This window comes from Elephas maximus, chromosome 1 (assembly GCF_024166365.1).
Source record: "Elephas maximus indicus isolate mEleMax1 chromosome 1, mEleMax1 primary haplotype, whole genome shotgun sequence".
NCBI classification, from domain to species: Eukaryota; Metazoa; Chordata; class Mammalia; order Proboscidea; family Elephantidae; genus Elephas; species Elephas maximus.
Window position 1 is genome coordinate 61,535,550 of NC_064819.1, and position 16,842 is coordinate 61,552,391.

The following is a 16,842-nucleotide window of genomic DNA, read 5'->3' on the forward strand; positions in this document are numbered from 1 at the left end:
CTCACCTTAAACCTTAGTAACCTCTAAAAAACTTTGGTCACTATGCATTTGTCGATTCTAGATATTTCACTTAAGTGGGATCACACCACAGTTGTCCTTTTGTGTTTGGTTTATTTCACTCAGCTTAATGTTTTCAAGGTTCATCCATGTGGTAGCATGCATCAGACCTTCATTTCTCTTTATGGCTGAGTAATATTCCACATTGTATGGCTATATTACATTTTGTTTTCTCCATTCATCTGTGGACGAACACAGGGTTTTTCGCACTTTTTGACTATTGTAAGTAATGCTGCTATGAGCATTGGTGTCCACGCATCTGTTTGATCCCTGTTTCAGTTCTTCCAGGTAGACACCTAGGAGTGGAACTGCTGGTCATCTGGTAATTCTATATTTAACTTTTGAGGAACTGCCAAAGTTTTCCACAGTGGTTGCAGCATTTTATAATCCCACCAACCAAGGATGAGGGTTCCAACTTCTCCACATCCTCACCCCACTTGCTCCAACCACCACTTCTTAAAAATAGCAGAAGAGCCGACTCTTGGCATGCCATTGATCTGCCTCACTCTTTCCGTGAGACCACTCTCTTTTCTCCCCCTGAGAGCTATGCAGTCACTAACTGACCAAAGTCAGTCATCTGGGCGCTCTACCTCTAATGCACTACTTGCGGGCACCATCTATGGAACTTAGCACATAAAGCCAATGCCTGCATTTCTTATCTTGGTACACATGGGAAAACATCCAAGAAGTGACTTCCCCTCTTCCTCTTATTTTTCCTGCCCACCTTGTGCAAAAAAAATCCCACACTTTTTTGGACAGAAACCTCAGTGACTAAACAATTGCACAGGTCCTGATTTTTCTACCTCCGCCTTGCTCACTCTCTGACCTAGAACACTCAAAGCAAAAAAAAAAAAAATTGTCTGACCCAATTTGGCTTTTAGAGGAAAACAGGTTCCACTGCTTTCTCATTGAGTTTCAAAGGTAAAACAAAACAAGGCTGTATATAATTTAAGGATCACTCGTAGTACAGCGGTTACAGCACTCAGCTGCTAATCAAAAGGTCAGTGGTTCGAACCTACCACTGGCTCCAAGAGAGAAAGATGTGGCAGTTTGCTTCCATAGATGTTTACAGCCTTGGAAACCCTGTGGGGTTGGTCTGAATCAGAATCGACTCGACAGCAGTGGGTTTGGTTTTTGGTATTATCTAATTTGGAGCATAACCTCCTTGCTGTTGACAATGTTTTGGGAATAGTAGATGTATTTTGTCCTTCACTGAATAAATTTTTCAGACTCTACAGTCAGGGCCCAAATAGCGTTAGTATTTCCATCATACTGTTTTCTAATTTCCTTGGCAAAGAGATGAATCAAATTACAGTGACTCAGTTTCTTCTTTTGTAAGCTGTCAAGAACAGTGTGAACTGTTCTGAAACTCAAGACTTGTACGGACAAATGAGATGATACCAGTGAAGTGGTTTGAAATCCTTTGGGACTTCTATGGGGATTCCCTCATTTTTCATTCCAGTATACTAACTGCTTACAAACTTCTTGCAGACCAGGTTTCTCTCCTGACAGTAGCTCAAAGACAGCAAGCTAATTTTCAAATTAGGCATTTGTCAAACACTTTTAGGAAGATAAATCTTTACCAAACAAAATTTTTATTGTACTTGGAAAACACTGCAAAGAAAACAAAAAAAGTCACGTAAGCAGTGTGGACATTCTGGAGGTCTAGACTGAGTAGGAATCATGGAATAAACCAGTATAGAGGTTGGGGGGTGACAGCAATATGGGGTGTAATACCATCTCTTCATATTTTTCATCAGCGTTCTTAAATGCTCATTTCTGCCTAAGGGCAAGAAACACAAATCTATATGGGATTTGTACAAATCCCACGGAAATGTACGTTTCTTTATAATTATTCCATTTATAAAACACAATTTCTTATTTAATAGATGACAAAACTGAGGCCCCGAGGGATGATGTATGTTACTAAGGTCATATAGTTTTTTAGTGTTTTAATTAAGTGCAGAATCAGGACTAAAATTCAGTCTTTCAACTTCTAACCCATTATAGTTTTCTCTATGAGCTGTCTCTGTCTACAGAAGACTCAATCATGTGAGCTCACACAAGTATCTAGACTAAGGTATTGACAGTGATTACCGAAGAGAGGTAAGAAGAATTAGTATGACTTAAAATAACCTAAAGGTTGGCGATTCGAACCCACTCAGCAGTGCTGGTAAGAAAGGTCTGGCAATCTGTTTCTGTAAAGATCACACCCAAGAAAATCCTAAGGAGCACTGTTCTACTCTGTGACTCATGAAGTCGCCGTGAGTTAAAATAAAGAGAATGGTTTGGTTTTCTTTACGGGAATGACTGAATTATTCCAAAAGAATCACAGAGCTCAGGTATAAGAACTTATAACAACTTTTATAAGATTAAAAAAGGGAAAGGATGCTATTCTGCAAGAAGAAAGGAAAATCAACTTTAAGACAAGATCAGTTTTACATGGCTGTAAGGAAAACATAGAGGAAGTGGTGGGTTCAGTGGTAGGAATCTTGTCTTTTAGTGAAGGCTTGCATGTTGCTATGATGCTGAACAGGTTTCAGCAGAGCTTGCAGGCTAAGACTAGGAAGAAAGGCCTGGAAATCTAATTCTGAAAATCAGCCAGTGAAAACCCTGTGAATCACAACAGTACAATCCACAATCAATCATGGGGATGGCACACGACTGGGCAGTGTTTCATTCCATCGCACATGGGGTCACCGTGAGTCCGGGGGTCAACGCGAAGGTGGCTAGCCATAACAACAACAACAAGGCAAACACAGGACACTCTTCTCTGCGGGTAGGGGGTGGAGAACAGGTAAGGGAGGCAGGACTAAGGAAGGTTTACCAGGAGGGAAAGTTGAATACAGAGGAGTGGACAAGATTCCCAGGAGAGCAGTAAAAAGGGAAAAGAGCAAACACCTAACTTCGCTTAGAGAGAAGAAACATAGTTAAGAAGTGGGAAGAAAATGGAAAGATCAACTCTTTTAAGTGTAGCAGAAAAACTGAGCAAGACAGGAACTAAGCAAGGCCATTGGATTAGACGAGTGGTTCTCGATCCCACTGAACATTAGAAACACTAGATAGAGAATTTTAAAAGATGCCAACTCAGAATCTGGCATGCCTGGGTGGTGCAAATAGTTAATGGGCTTGGCTGGTAACTGAAAGGTTGGGAGTTCAAGTCCACCCAGACGAACCTCAGAAGAAAGGCCTACTTCCAAAAAATCCATCACTGAAAACCCTATGAAACACAGCTCTATTCTGATACACATGGAGTCGCCCTGAGTTAGAACTGACTCAGTGGGAACTGATTTTTACTGGTGATCCAGAAATGGGGTTGACAACCAACCACACTACTAAACTGTATGTCCATGGAAGATGTCAAAGAGAACAGTTTCATAGTCCTACTTTAAAACAGGGGAATGGACATACTGGGTGACAACTTAATGTGTTGTCCAGGCCAGATTTAATATGCATTCTTGATTATTTTAACTTAAATTTACATAAATCAGTGGGAAATACTGTGCTGGAATAACAAATTCAGCATGTAAAAATTTCAAGCCTGGGATTTTAGCCTCCCACATCATCAAGTAAATTCTTGAATAAACAGATGGGCTTTGTACAAGTACCCTGAAAGCCAGGGAACATGACTATGCTTCAACTTAAGGGAAGTGAACCTCTTGGAAAACAGTGTTTGTCTTGTTTGCTCCCTCTTCAACTAGTTAATTTTGTAGCCTCAGGCTCATTCAGGGAGTCCTTTAGCCCATCCTAACACTTCTGATGGTAACATACATGGTACGAAAGGAGATTGTATGAGGTAATGCAAGTCATTATTAGTAACACGATCTAGCAACGTTACATTTGAAAAGATCCAGTGGAGACCACATATACCACACACTCATGCCTGCCTCTATTACCCAACACATCATCTGGTCCTTGGCTAAATGCAAGAATTGGAATCTAGAATGGTCTGGCCCATTTGTGAAGGACCAAACACAACAAAGTAAGTGAAAAAGGAAGTAGAATCTAGTTGTTCTAGATAAATGTCTCCCAGGGACGAGGCAGCACGCAGTTAGTAGCTTCTTCAATGATACTGCACATTTACAGTATACATTTATTTTAGCTAATGATTTTTTTTTTTTTTTTAATGAAAATGCCTAATAGTTAATATTTCTGGCTCCACATGGGAAGGAAGCAATGTACTACCTGAGAGACATGAAAAGACTGAAGGGCAAGAAGACTGTATTAGGAGGATGGCTCTACACAAAGACCAACTAAACTAGTTGCTGTTGAGTTGATTCTGGCTCATGGCGACCCCATGTGTGTCACAGTAGAACTGCACCCCATAGAGTTTTCATGGCTATGACCTTTCGGAGCAGATTGCCAGGCCTTTCTTCTGGGGTGCCTCTAGGTGGATTCAAACTGCCAACCCTTCAGTTACTAGCTGAGTGCTTGGCTGTTTGTGTCACCCATGGACTACCCTGGCTCTATATTGTTAGGTGCTGTCAAGTTGGTTCCAACTTATAGTGACTCACGGCTCTATATAAAAAACAAAAAAACCCAAACCCATTGCCATTGAGTCGATTCCGACTCATACCAACCCTAAAGGACAGAGCAGAACTGCCCCATAGGGTTTCCAAGGAGCGCCTGATGGATTCAAACTGCCGAACTTTTGGCTAGCCACCAGGGTTTCCATGGCTCTACACAGGGACATTAAACTCATAGCTAACAGGGCAATAGTGATTACTATAAAATTAGGAGTAACAAGACAAAGTGGGAGAGGGGGAAAGAGAGAGAGAAACAGAAAAGGAGAGAGAGGGAGAGAAAGAGAGAAGACACAACTTAATGTTTCATTCAAGTTCTGTTTCAAAACAGGATTCAGAAAGGATATTGTACCATTTGGTATTAATTATTTTGGTTCATGCACATGGCTAATTATTTCTACAGCATTTAAGAGCTCTTTAAAACAAACATGTTTTGCACATACACACCCACCTTTTAAAATATGCCTTTTATCCTGTCTTCCACAGCCTTGTGGAAAATATCTGATGGATTGTCTTAGGGGCAGTACTCTGAAAGTAAACGTAGATTATATGGTAAAAATGTAACTTGCCCCTAAAACTTTTATAAACAAATCAAAGAAATGTACATCACAGCATTCATGGCATAAACAAAACGACTCTCAATTTTAACTTGCAGATTTTTTTTTTTTTAATGTTCGGTAATAAATCCTACTCCCAGAGGAACACACTGTCCTCTCTCTTCCCAAACTTCTCCTCCTCCTCCATTCCCTCAGTTGTCTTAATGTCAGATGTATAATTCAGTTTGCTAGTTTTAACTCATTACATGAACCATTACGTTTGGTTCTTCTGTGAGGTGTGCCTCGAGTGAGAGTTTTCTGATCCCAAAAGGCCAATGTTTCTGTACCCTCTTTCAGGAATCACTCGCTTAAAGCATTTCACCTTCTTGAGGCCAAAAGAAAACAGTACTGCGTTGCACAGTTATCTGGTGGATTTAGGTGTCTCCTCATAGAACAGTCTAGAAGGTTCCATGGACTCCTTTACTGAATTGCCTGGTCTGACACTGCGGATGGCCTTAGTTCTGGTGAGTTGGCAAGTTGGCCCTGCAGACTTTCAGTAACATAGTGCCCTATGTAATTGCTGAAGCTTGTGACAGTGTGGAATTCGACCCAAGCCCTGTGATCCTGGAAATCCCTCCATTCTTTAGTGTTCCGGAAAATGGCTAACCAAGATGATATTGTCAACATTCCCCTCAACCTGACTTAACTTTCAGCAGGCTTCTTCCTGACTGTAGGCCCGTAGCCTCCCTCTGTCCCTGGCCCTTACAGAATGCAGATGGAACATGTTTCACTACCCTTAATGGTAAACTCAGGAGATAACTTCATGTGATCCACACATCCCGCCGTTTAACCTCCCAGTGATTCAACGGTAGAATTATCACCTCCTCTGTCAGTGGAGGCTTGCATGTTGCCATGACGTTGAACAGGTTTCAGCAGAGCTTCCAGACTAAGACAGACTAGGAAGAAGGGCTTGGTGACCTACTTCCAAAAATCAGCCAATGAAAACCCTATGGATCACAATGGTCAAATCCTTAACCAATCATGGGGATCGTGCACAACCTCGTGATGTTTTGTGCATGGGGTTGCCATGAGTCAGGGGCCAACTTGACAGCAGCTAACAAGAGCAAGATCACTTTCCATCCTTCGCTTCAGCCTTTGAAACTCTTTCCAACTCCTGCTTTAATGGAGCAGGAACTCAGATTTGGTCCCTCTCCCCATTGTGACGGCCCCCACCATTACAACACTCTCTCCTTTCTCTCCCTTCCCTTAACCCTTTTCCCCTCCCTTCCTATAATCCTTTTTGATTAAAGCTGCCCTTGCCTGTTTAACGCTGTCTGCTGCAATTTTTTTCTTTGACACTTCTTTAAGCCAGTGTAGAAATCTGAGACACTGAGGCCGTTCTTGCTCCCCCCCACATCATTCAGCCTGATTATGGACAAACAGGGTAACTGGTTCTCCTTCTGAGGAGATGACACTGGAAGCTAGAGCTTTAGGATCTCAGGTAAGAAGTGAGTTCTAGCCTTGGAACTTCAGAAAAGGGGTGAGCATCGTCCACTTCTGAGCAGGGCTGGCATCAGGAGAGACTCCAAGGGAAGTCACCTGGGTGTCGGCTTGTTAGCGCTGCCTTCAGGTGCTCATAATCACTCACTCATCCTCCTGTTCCTTGTCCCCACCCTGCCTCGTACCACCTTTGCCGCCATTACCACCATTATCGCTTTACTCTCGTCTGGTTCAGATCGTACTATCACCTCTCCCCTCCCAGTGAAACAAGGGAGAGAGGTTACCAGGGCTCTTCCTGCTGGCAGCACCAAGGAGAAGTTTCTGTCATTTCTTTTTAAATGGAGTGTGATATTGGGCTGAGAAACATTTTTTTTCTCCTTTTTTTGTTTTTATTGTGCTTTAAGTGAAAGTTCACAATTCAAGTCAGTTTTTCATACAAAAAGTTATACACACATTGTTATGTGACCCTAGTTGTTCTCCCCACAATATAACAGCACACTCCTCCTCTCCACCCTGTATTCCCCATGTCCATTCAACTAGCTCCTGTCCCCTTCTGCCTTCTCATCTCACCTCCAGAGTGGAGCTGCCCATATAGCCTCACGTGTCTACTTGAGCCAAGAAGCACACTCCTCACCAGTATCATTTTACGTCTTATAGTCCAGTCTTATCTTTGCTGAAGGGTTGGCTTTGGGAATGGTTTTTAGTCTTGGGCTAACAAAGAGTCCAGGGGCCATGACCTCTGGGGCCCCTCCAGGCTCAGTCAGACCATTAAGTCTGGTGTTTTTACAAGAATTTGAGGTCTGCATCCCACTTTGCTCCTGCTCCACAGGGACTCTCTGTTGTGGTCCCTGTCAGGGCAGTTATTGGTGGTAGCTGGGTACCAACTACTTCTTCCAGTCTCAGACTGATGGAGCCTCTGGTTTATGTGGCCCTTTCAGACTCTTGGGCTCATATTTTCCTTGTGTCTTTGGCGTTCTTCATTCTAAGAAACGTCTTCAAAGCCCAAACGGTGAAGCTAAGTTTTCAGATCTTTTTTTTTTGTGTCCAGACTATAACGTGAAAATCTTGTTTTCCCTCATACTATAGAAGGTTCTCTATTCATACAGATATTAGACTTAGTTTACACAGAGGCTTAAATTTTAGTATTTAACTTAATGCCCATCCATTCATTTAACAAACTTTCCTAAATGCCTACTACGTATTAACAACAACGTAGCAGGAATAATAATAGCTAATACTTACAAAGTCCCTAAAAAACTCATTGCCATATGAGTTTATGTCAACTCACAGCAATCCTATAGAACAGAGTATAACTGCCCCTGTAGGGTTTCAAGGCTGTAATCTTTATGGAAGCAGGCTGATAGATCTTTCTCCTGTGGGCTGGCTAGTCGGTTTGAACCCTTGACCTTCACTTAGCAGCCAAGCACTTAACCACTGTACCACCAGGGCTCTTCATAAAGTCCACAGATGGTGCAGATGGTTAATGCGCTCAGCTGCTTACGGAAAGCTTGTAGGTTTCAGTCCACTTGGACGCACCCTGGAAGAAAGGCCTGGTGATCTAAAAAAAAAGGTGATCTACTTCTGAAAAATCAGCCATTGAAAATCCTATGGAGTACAGTTCTATTCTTACACACGTGGGGTTGCCATGAGTCTGAGTTGAATTGGTGGCAATTATTTTTTTAATATTCATAAAGCACTTACTTTAGTTCTTTGTATGAAATATCTCATTTAATTAAATACTCTTCTACTTGCTGTTATAAGGCAGATTAAATGAGATGACCCACAGATCCAGATATAAGGCTACGTAGTATTTTGAAATGAATGCTCAAGTGTCCACGGCTTATATGGCCATCATATCCATCAGTTTATAGAAGGTTACAGTGCCTGGTAAGGAGCTAGGCAAGGCTTTATGAGAATTACATGTGTTTGAATATTTATTTACTTACTCTTTTGAAAGTCAAACTTAAAAGGTCTACAACATGTAAAGTAAAAAATTAAACACGCCTTTTGAATGTAATAGAGGGCAGAAAGGTATATGAATAGTGTGTGTTTTTAATTGTTTATTTTCTGAATTTAAATAAATCATTCAGTTTTGACTTTTTAAAACTAATCAAAGGTTTCAGAGTATTAAGAAGTGTTAAAATGACTGTGCTGTATGTAAGATCTCGGGGAAACCACAGAGGAAATGCTAACGAAATAGATGAAACATCACATAGACCACAAGACTGAAGAATATGACAGAGAACAGTGGAGAAAAAAAAAAACAACTGGAACAGAAAAACAAAGTGCCAAAGGACTAAAACAATCAGAGATGCTGATACCGATAAATAAAACTCAGTAAGCATAAACACAGAATGTAACAAAGGAACTATGTGTTACAATGATGAGCACTGCAAGGCAAAATGCTGGGGACAGAGACCTTGTTGACAGAGGCAGTATAACGTGTGTAACATCTCCTAGGATGGATCCTAGCCACAAACAGTGAAGTCTTTAGATATAGCTCCCAGGTTACTGAAATACAGAAACAACGTAATGATACCAGGAGCAGCACAGAGATCATCACACTGTGGGATACCATGTGAGACAATTGGCCTGACCCTTTGAACAAGTCAGTGCAATAAAAAAGGGACTATGTTAGATTGTTATTAACTGCTGTTGAGTCGGTTCCAACTCATAGTGACCCTATGTACAATAGAAAGAACAGTAGAGCACTTAGTCCTGCCCTGGTGGCGCAACAGTAAAGCATTCGACTGCCAACCAGGAGGTCTGCGGTTCAAACCTACCTGCTCTTCCATGGGAGAAAAATGTGGCAGTCTGCTCCTAGGGTCACTATAAGTGGGAGTCGACTTCACAGCAATGGCATGATGTTAGCTTAAGAGAGACTAAAGGGTCACTCCTGGCACCCAGATGTAACACGCGATCCTAGATTAAGTACTGGTTTAGACAAACTGGCTGTAAAAGACATTTTAAGGTCAACTGGAGAAATTTGAACACTTCTATTAGAGGAAACAAAAATATCCTGAAATTTTTAAAATTGGGTTTATTGACTTGAATAAGCAGGTTATAAGACAATATGTACAATATGATCTCATTTTGGTTAATGTGAAATATACTTATGTACATGCATAGGAAAGATCTGGAAGGATATACACTAAAAGTATTAAGAAGTATTAATTTTTTTATTTTGCATTTTCTAATTTTCTACAATGCTCACAAATTGGTTCTTCAAAAATAAAAGGCTGTTTTAAAATGTTTTGCTAGTGAACCCCTGAAACTACTACCCTGAGATAATCTTTAAACTTTAAGACAAAAATATCTCCTGAAGTCTTCTTAAAAGCAAACAACAGTTTAGCTTAACTAGTAAAGAATGTCTGCCTCTAGCACTGTGCTCTTTTATAATCTATCTGTACGGGATCAAATTGATGAAGGCAACTTGAAAGGCTAGATGGGAAGCTTGGGGTGCGGTGAGTTTATGTTAATGTAGGAGAAGTAATTCAGAAATGGAGAGTTAGAATGGTTATACAACTTGAAGAATGTAATCAATGTCACTGAATTATACATGTAGAAATTGTTGAATTGATGTTGTGCTGTGTATGGCGTAGTGGTTAAGTGCTACAGCTGCTAACCAAAAGGTCAGCAGTTCGAATCCACCAGGCGCTCCTTGGAAACTCTATGGGGGCAGCTCTAATCTGTCCTATAGGGTCGCTATGAGTCGGAATCGACTTGATGGCAGTGGGTTTGGGTTTTGGTTTGTGCTGTGTATATTCTCAAAGACAACAAAAATAAAATAAATTAAATACAAAATATTTTGCTAGTAACTATTGAGATCTGCTAGGATTCTGAACTGTGATCAGGCATTTAGTATTTCTAAAGATCTGTTAAAATGGGAATCATTTCTATTTTTGTCTGTTTTGTCTCTACCCTATTTTAAAAAACTTTTTATTTTGAAATAGTTATAAAGGGTAGTTGCAAAATATCAGACAGAGTACCACGTACTCTTCACCCAGCTTCCCCCAATGGTAATAATTTGCAAAACTACCATATGATATCAAAACCAGGAAATAGACATTGGTACAATACTGTTAACTGGATTACAGACCTTATTCAGTTTTCATGTACTCACATTCATGGGTGTGTGGTTCTATGCAATTTTATTCCATGTATAGGTTCATGTACCCACTACCGTCATCAACATAAAGAACTGTTCAATCATCAAAGAGGAACCTGTGCCACCCCTTTATGGTTGTTCCCCCACCTCCCACCAACCCTTTTTCCCCTTCGTTTTAATTTCCTATTTATAATTGCAGTTATATAGCAACTTAGCTATTAAGGAATTTGTAGGAAAAATAACATACTATGGTCAATTAACTTTAACAAATTTATCTTTCTATATTTAATATAACATTATATGATATGATTAAAAAACAAAAAAAACCCCCACTGCCATTGAGTCAATTTTAACTCATAGTGACCCTATAGGTCCTATAGAGTTTCCAAGGAGTGTCTGGTGGATTCAAACTGCTGACCTTTTAGTTAGCAGCTGTATCACTTAACCAGTGCATCATTAGGGTTTCCTGATATGATATAGTATAATATTATTCAATATAAAATTATGAAATATAATATATATTTCTAAGAAAGAGGAAATTAAGATATGTTTTTGTGGAGATAGGCACAGAATACAAAAACCTGTCTTTGTATTCTGAAAATGGAGAAAACGGTCAGTAGCTGTTGAGGTCCCCTAAGCAGGAACAGTGGCAGTGGCAAAGGAGTTGCTTAGATACAAGGTGGTGTCACTATCTGTCGTCCACACTAAACTGGTAACATTAACCAATCACTGCTCTACCTTAACCTCTGACTTAATACTGCCCATCCACCCCAGTCAATCCAGTTAGCCCTGATTTTTTCAGAGATTTTTATGCTGAGAGTAATACGGAAGACAGTTTAATATCTAGCCCTACAGTTTTTTAGGATCCTATCGTTTTGAATCGTGAGGAATGCTTATAATTCCTTTGTGTATCTTCCCTGTTTCCACCCCGACCCCTGCTTGCTTTTCTCATCTCCTCCACCACCATGTTGCTTCACCCTTTATAGAGTTTTTCTGGAAAAATGGATGCTTATTTATTTTTTTTTTTTACTAACTATATGCCACTGTTTTCAGATATGTAAGTAGAGATATGAAGAAAGCAGAATCTATTCACCTCTTGACTCTAAGCTCTCTGAGGGCAACGACTGTGTCTTTTTGCTTCCCAACCCCAATGCCTCAACGGAGTGCCTCATTCATATTAGCCAGGCACCCACTAAATATTTGTTATGTAAATCAATTTCACGATGTGCTAAATATAAAGTCTTGAAATAATTGCTGAGTGTTTAACAATATTTGCTGACTGAGCTTTTCTGGTGCCTCTTGCTCCAATGAAGAACATGGAACAAAATGAGCGATCGATTCAAGATTTCACTAAGAGTAAGTAAAGAGTGGGATGGGACTTCAGCCACAGCATAAATAAGTACAAACTCGTGCTCTCTGACCTGAAAGGATCGATTCAGCACAGTTTAAACAAGGAAGAAGGCAAAGCTGCCCTCCACGCGAACAATCAGTTCCCCAGGAGAATTACAAAATGGGGCAATACGGAGGGGCATGTTTGCCACCACCGCCATTTAAATCTACCGGATTTTCAGTGTATTCTCAAATTTCACTAGCTTTTCTCCTCTCAGCCAGCCTTTACTCCATTCTGAATTCATTCCTTGGAATGGCTTGGCGGGGGGCGGGGGCTGGGGGTGGGGAGTACGTTTATAAGCATTCCATTTTACCTGAAGTAAAGGGTGATGGGATTTAATCAGGGACCTGCTGAGATATCTGCCACAACCATGTTATTTGATAAATACTGGGGCCAAGCCATCGGGTGAAATTTCTTTGTTAGCGATTCTGAAATAGCGTTGCGACCTGAAACTGCTGAGTAGGCTGGAATTTCTCAGGGCATCCACATTAGCAGGCTCTAGACATCATCTGGTGATGAGACAATGCTTTTTGGCAGCAGGTGCTGGCTTTTATTTTCCAAGCTCAGAACTTAAGAGTGTCCAGCTCACTATGTTCAACTTGCTAGAGTCAATTAAATGTGAACCCTGAGTGATGACTGAAGAAATTCACTGTGTTTTAATTAAACAAAAACACAGCCAATTAAACTGAAGTCAGAACTCCCACCCAAAGCATCCAATTTACAAAAAATAATTCCTCAAATTGGTCTGTTTATATTTGACTAAAGGAGTCCTGGTGGCGCAGTGGTTAAGCCCTTGACTATTAACCGAAAGGTTGGTGGTGCATACCCACCAGCAGCTTCGCTGGAAACGACCTGGTGAGCTGTACCCTCTAAAAAAATATAGCCTAGGAAACCCTAGAGGGACGTTCTACCCTGTCCTATAGGGTAGCTATGAGTTGCAATCGACCTGATGGCACACAACTACAACAACATATTTGACCAGGAGTCTCTGAGCGATGCAAATGGTTAATGAGTTCAGCTGTTAACCCAAAGGCTTGAGGTTCCAGTTCACCTAGAGGTACTTTGGAAGAAAGCCCTGGTGATCTATTTATGAAAAATCAGCCGTTGAAAATCCTGTGGCACCTAGTTCTACTCTGACGTACTTGGGGTCGCCATGATTTGGAATTGACTTGATGGCAACTGGTATATTTGACTAAGTGTGGGAACCATTTTTTAAACGACTTCATGCCAAAGTTTTAGATATTTTTAGACTTTAAGAATAAGGCACGAAGATGGCAGAAAGGGATAGGAGGTGGTTGAATGGACACAGGAAACCCAGGGTAGAAAGGGGGACCGTGCTGTCACATTAAAGGGATTGCAATTAGTGTCACATAACAATATGTGTATGAAATCTTGTATGAGAAATTAATTTGAGCTATAAACTTTCACCTAAAGCACAATAAATAAATAAATGGGGGGGGGGGAGAATAAGGCATGATTTTTTTTCCTATTGTTCTAACATCCTGAGGCCTCTGATCTTCAGCCCAACAGAAAGCTGAAAGCATAAGCATGAATATCATCTTCTACATGAACTAAAAACTAAACTAAACTAAAAACTGACCCATTCATTCAGTTTATGCAACAAACATTTTATGTACCAGGCATGCCAAAAAAAAAAGAAAAACAAAAAACCAAACTCACTGCTGTCGAGTTGATTCCGACTCATAGCAACCCTACAGGACAGAGTAGAACTGCCCCGTAGCGTTTCCATGGAGCGCCTAGTGGATTCGAACTGCCGACCTTTTGGTTAGCAGCCGTAGCACTTAACCACTATGCCACCGGGGTTTTCCCAGGCATGCCAGGGTTGTGGAATATCAAATAGAATATGATCTGGTGCCTTGTCTCCTTCAAGGAGCTTGCAGTCCAGAAGGGGAGACAGAGGAAAAGACAGACACTGCAGTTGGAATGTGGTTCCTTCTGCGCTCCCAGCCTGATGGTGCTAAACTAGAAGTATGCATGGGGTGGGATAAAAACACAGAAGTGTGTCATCTTAATCAGAATCGATTTTTTAAAACAGAAGAGCAGGAAGGGCTAAAAATGCATTATTATTTCTCCATCTATGCGCTTGATATTATGTTGTCGTTAGCTGTGTGGAGTCAGCCCTAACTAATGGCGACCCCTGTGCACAACAGAACAAAACGCTGCCTGGTTCTGCATCATCCCCGTGATTGGTTGTGGATCAGATCCTTGTGATTCATAGGGTTTTCATTGGCTGATTTCAGGAGTGGATCACCAGGCCTGTCTTCCTAGTCCATCCTAATCTGGAAGCTCCAGTGAAACCTGTTCAGCATCATAGCAACGCTCGAGCCTTCACTGACAGATGAGTGGTGACTGTGCATGAGGCACACTGGTCAGGAATCAAACCCAGGTCTCCAGCATGGAAGGGAAGAATTCTACTACTGACCCACCGCCACCTCCACCTAGCTTTATACTATAGAACCATCTAAATGGCTATTGCGGGCTTAACCCTAGGGAATCCCTGGGTGGTGCAAACAGTTAAACACTCAACTACTAACCGAAAGGATGGCAGTTTGAATTCACCCACCGGTGCCTTAGATGATGATCTGCTTCCCAAAGCGCACAGCCTTGGAAACCCTAAGGAGCGCAGTCCTACTCTTCAAATCATGGGTCGACGTGAATCGGAATGGACTCGATGGTAACTGGTTTTTTTCAATGTCCCTAGGCCTTAGCCAGATCTGTTAGTGGAAGAAAGTCACAACATAACCACAGAATTTCATGAACAATGACTCTACTCTTCTCCTCTATCTTTTAATTCCAGTCAATTCATATCACAAACATTAGTCAAAATGTGCATTCAGACTTGCAAGCTGTTTTAAGAACAGTATTTAGGTAAGACAATGGGAATCCTACTGGGCCCAAACAACCTGTAACGACCTCATATTTAACAATTATCTTTTCCTTCCCTTCTGAGCTATATGAACCTCCTGCTGCTCCTCTGCATTTATTTAGAATTACTACTGTCTACCTGCATCTTAATCATACCCACTTATATACCTGCCTGGGGTGGGTTCATTCAGAGCCCCCTCTTACTATCCCCATAAATACAAATACGAAAAAAAAAAAAAAAAAGTTCTTTTCAGCTTACTGACTTCCTTCTCCTGCGTTTCAACTCATTCTGACCTCTTCTCAGCATTAGGGATCATGTTTATTTTTGTGACTAAAACTTGGTCAGACTCTTATTGTTGTTCTTGGGTGCTGTCAAGTCAATTCTGGCTCATGGCGACTCCATGGGACAGAGCAGAACTGCCCCATAGGGTTTCCTAGGCTGTAATCTTTACAGGAGCAGATCGCCAGGTCTTTTCTTGCCTGGAGCAGCTGAGTGAGTTAGAACTGCCAACCTTTCTGTTAGCAGCTAAGCGCTCAACTGCTGTACCACTCTTAAAAAAACCAAATCCATTGCTGTCAAATCAATTCCTACTCATAGTGACCCTAGAGGACAGAAGAGAACTGCCCCATAGGGTTTCCAAGGCTGTGATCATTACAGGAGCAGACTGCTACATCTTTCTCCTGAGGAAGCAGCTCGTGGGTTCAAACCGTTAACCTTTCAGTTTACGGCCAAGCACTTAACCACTGCGCCACCAGGGCTCCTTCATGCCACTTTTAGCAACAAAGAAATAAAAAGCCCAGATGTTACCTTTGAGGCCTTGTTGACATATGGAAAGGGGACTCTATGGGGAGCTTTTGTGAGAGGCCTGCCTGTTAAAAACAACAATAGGACCCGTTTTGACACCACCATCCCCTTCCTGACCACTTGTCCTCTGGGAGATTTGCCAAATACTGGCAGTTTCCTAGGAAACGACATTATATCATATAGCAATATCACATACATTCAAAACTTGCCACCTAGCTACAGCTTGGCTCTGGCACCCTACCAGCTGACCCCTTTGCTATGTCAGGAGCAGAAACAAACTTAGAATATAACAAAAGGAACTCTTGGATTCTGTCGGTTCAAGAATCTCAGAAACGCTGAAGTAGAGAGAGAGAGAGACTGACAGGCAGACGGAGGGACAAGCATAGATATACATATACACGTAGAGACACTGAGCTTCTGTTGAGGCTGATGATGTAATCTTGGAACAGGCTACAGTGATGACTGAACAATGTGATGAACATAAGTAATGTCACTGGGCTGTACATGTAAAGACTGTTGAAATGCCAAACGTTTCACTGCATATATATTTACTACAATAAAAAATATGCATGAAATAAAGCAGACCAAAGCCTCCAATCAACCCACACGTTGCATATTCACAAACTTCCCACGAAGAGTCTGGCCCCCAACAAAAAAATCCTAGTTTTAACTAGCTGCTGAAAGGGGGACTTAAAAAAAAGTAAAAATGCGGGATTCCCCCCACCCCCCTTCAAGAAGGATCCAATGCATAAAGCCCAAATGAGAGATTTGTATCTCTGAGTGACTTTCCACCTCACTTATCCTGGGAACCTTCCTTCCCTCTCCCGACCTGTCTTAGCAGACACAGCCCGGTAGTAAACAGAACAATTTGGCAATTATTAGAAGGCTTTATGGCCCCAAGTAACCTTAATAGGTGCATACAACTCTTAAGGCAAACACACGTCCCCCAGCCACTACTGATAATGTGAAGTGTCGATAGTGTGGGGTAGCATTGTGGATTGGGAGGGCGGGGGCAGAGACAGCTATAAATTACTGTG

General features: G+C 41.4%; 1 protein-coding gene across 9 annotated transcripts in view; it reads right to left on the reverse strand.

Moving 5' to 3' along the window:
- ATXN1 (ataxin 1) overlaps positions 1 to 16,842 on the reverse strand; it is a 533,523-nt gene that overhangs the window by 49,843 nt on the left and 466,838 nt on the right. For 4 of the 9 annotated variants that reach the window (XR_007517400.1, XM_049884404.1, XM_049884388.1 and 1 more), the window contains one exon: positions 5,032 to 5,108. The exons of 3 other annotated variants lie outside the window; for them this stretch is intronic. The gene's annotated coding sequence lies outside the window, so the exon portion shown is untranslated. Of the gene's footprint in view, positions 1 to 5,031; positions 5,109 to 9,756; positions 14,850 to 16,842 lie in introns of those variants that run through there. 2 more of the 9 variants (XM_049884412.1, XR_007517403.1) reach the window with 2 other exon arrangements.